The sequence below is a fragment of the Myotis brandtii genome, unplaced genomic scaffold (assembly GCF_000412655.1).
Source record: "Myotis brandtii unplaced genomic scaffold, ASM41265v1 scaffold317, whole genome shotgun sequence".
Taxonomy (NCBI): Eukaryota; Metazoa; Chordata; class Mammalia; order Chiroptera; family Vespertilionidae; genus Myotis; species Myotis brandtii.
The window spans coordinates 1,422,168-1,425,300 of record NW_005362155.1 but is presented as its reverse complement, the minus strand read 5'-3'; positions in this window follow the sequence as shown (position 1 = coordinate 1,425,300).

The following is a 3,133-nucleotide window of genomic DNA, read 5'->3' as shown; positions in this document are numbered from 1 at the left end:
AAGAATAAAGAATCCATAAGGAAAAAAGGAAGGCATGTCAGAGATACTGGCAAATAATCAAGTGATACAGTTCTCCACCTCAGTAATAATTAAAGAAATGCAACAACACTTGGCCAGGGTGGCTCAGTGGTTGAGCATTGACCTATGAACCAGGAGGTCACAGTTCAATTTCCGGTCAGGGCACATGCCCATGTTGCAGGCTTGATCCCCATTGTGGGGCATACAGGAGGCAACCGATCAATGGTTCTCTCTCTATATTGATGTTTCTATCTCTCTCTTCCGTCCTCTCTGAAATTAATAAAAATATATATAAAAAAAGAAATGCAATATAGAATAATACACCATTTTCCTTTTTGGGAATTTTGGAAAAAAAAATAAGTTAATGCTATGAATGCTATGCAGCCTTGTGTAGGGCAATGAGTTGGTTGGTAATGTCTGAGGCAGTTCAAATGCATGTACCTTTCACCCTGGGAGATTCAAGCCATGAATCTGCCTTGCAAAATACATGTTGTATCAGCTTCAATGCAAGAGGTTACTTCAGCAATCCCTTAGTCAAGTGATTATACCCTCGTGCATTTGAAATGCTTGAGAAAGATTTGGAAATAGCCACAGTAGACGGTTAACTACAGTCACCTCCTGGGGAAGACTGGGATGGGGTGGGTGGGGTGATTTTAAAAACAGCTGTACGTATTGAGATATAATTTGTGAGATATACTTTGCAGCCATTTAAAGTGTGCAATTCAATTCTTTTTTGTTTTTTGTATTTTTTGTCAATCTACTTGCGAGGATGAAGACCATTCTCAGCAGTCAGACTGTTGCCATCCCAGACAATGTGGACGTCGCCCTGCAGGGCCGCACAGTGATTGCGGAGGGCCTCGCAGGCACCCTGCGGACGGACTTCAATCACATCGGTACAGAGCTCAGTCTCCCCGGAAAGAAAAAAAAGTGGCTCCATGTTGACAAATGGCGGGGAAATAGAAGGGAACTGGCTACCGTGCACACGACCTGCAGTCACGTACAGAACATGATCAGGGTGTTACACGGAGCTTCCGGTACAGGATGAGGCCTGTGTACTCACTTCCCCATCAATGCTGTTGTTCAGGAGAATGGTTCTTCTGTTGAAATCAGAAAGTTCTTGGGTGAAAAATACATCCACAAGGTTCGGATGAGGTCAGGTGTTGCTGATTCAGTATCTCAAGTCCAGAAAGATGAGTTAATTATTTTTTTAAAGATGAGTTAATTCTTGAAGGAAATGACATTGAACTTGTATCAAATTCAGCTGCTTTGATTCAGCAGGCCACAACAGTTAAAACCAAGGATATCAGAAAAATTTTAGATGGTATCTATGTTTCTGAAAAAGGAACGGTACAGCAGCCTGATGAATGAGATCTAAGTTGTCCAGCTACAGAAACAGCAAGATGTCAGATGATTCCTCAGATTTACTTGTGATATATATATATATACACACATATATATATTTTGTGATATTACTTGTGATATTATATATATATAAATATATATATTTTGTTAATACTCATTGAAGATATTTTTTCTATTGATTTTTAGAGAGAGTGGAAGGGAGGGAGAGGAAGAGGGAGAGAGAGAAACATCAAAGTGAGAGAGACACATCAATTGGTTGTCTCTCCCATGAGCCCTGACCGGGGATGGGGATCAAACCTGCAACCCACATACGTACGTGTCCTTGACTGGGAATCCAACCTGAGACCATTTGGTGCACGGGCCAATGCTCTAACCACTGAGCACACCAGCCAGGTCTTACTTGTGATATTTTAAAATAAAATAAAAGCCATGTATTGATTTGGAGAGAAATAAAGTGTGCAATTGAGTGGGTTTTAGTATATTCATAGAGTTGTGCAACCATTTCCATAAATTTAGAACATTTATCACCCTCAAAGAAACCCTATATCTATTAGCAGTCACACACCTCCAACTACCCCAGCCCTAGACAACCTAATCTGTGTCCTGCCTCTATGAATTTGCCTATTCTGGACATTTATATAAATGAAATCATACACTACGTATTTTTTCAAAGTTCATTCATGTGTCAGTACATCATTCCTTTTTATGACTGAATACTATTCCTTTGTATAAAGAACTTATACCAAATTTTATTCACCCACTCATCAATTGGTGAACATTTGGCTTCTTTGCAGTTTTTTGCTATTATGAATAATGTTGCTATGAACATGCAAGTTTTTGTGTGGAATTATGTTTTTATTTCTCTTGGGTATATACCTAGGAATGGAATAGTTCGGTTGTATGGGAACTCTATACCTTTTGAGAAACTGCCGGACTGTTTTTCACAGTAGCTGCACCATTTTTCATACCTTCCAGCAATGGGTAAAGATTCTAATTTCTCCACCTCCTTGCCAACACTTGTTATTTTGTCTTTTTGATTATAGTTATCCTAGTGGGTGTGATGTGGCATCTCTTTTTTGGTTTTGATTTACATTATCCTAATGAGAATGATGTTGAGTATCTTTTCAGGTGCTTATTGGCATTTTGTCTATGTTCTTTGGAGAAATATCAGTTCACTTCCTTTTCATATTTTCAATTGGTTACTTGTCTTTTTATTGTTTAGTTGTAAGAGTTTAAAAAAATTAATCTGGATATAATTCCCTCATCAGATTCATGAATTATAAATATTTTTCCTATTCTGCTCTTTTTACTTTCTTGGTGGTGTCTTTTGAAGCATAAAAGTGTTTCATTTGATTAAGTCCAATTAAGCTTTTCTGTAGTTGCTTGTGCATTTGGTGTCATATCTAAGTAATCATTGCCCACTCCAAGATCACGAATATTTACCCACATGCTTTTCTGTAAGAAGTTTATAGTGTGAGCTCTTACGTTTAGGTCTGTGAGCCATTGAAGTGATTTTTTAAAAACTTTTTTAGTGTAGTACTTTATATTTGTAAGTTTGACCTTTCTGCCCAAAGCAAGTATTACTTTTATAATGAAAGATGAATCATTCGGAGACAGCGGCCTCGAACCCAAGAGCTGATGTGGCTCCAGTTTCCTAGTCACACAGGTGGGCGGGTCCCTTCACCGCAGCAGGAAGGAGGTCGGTCCACGCGCATGCGTAGCTCCCAGAGAGAGACCGCGCCTGCGCACACGG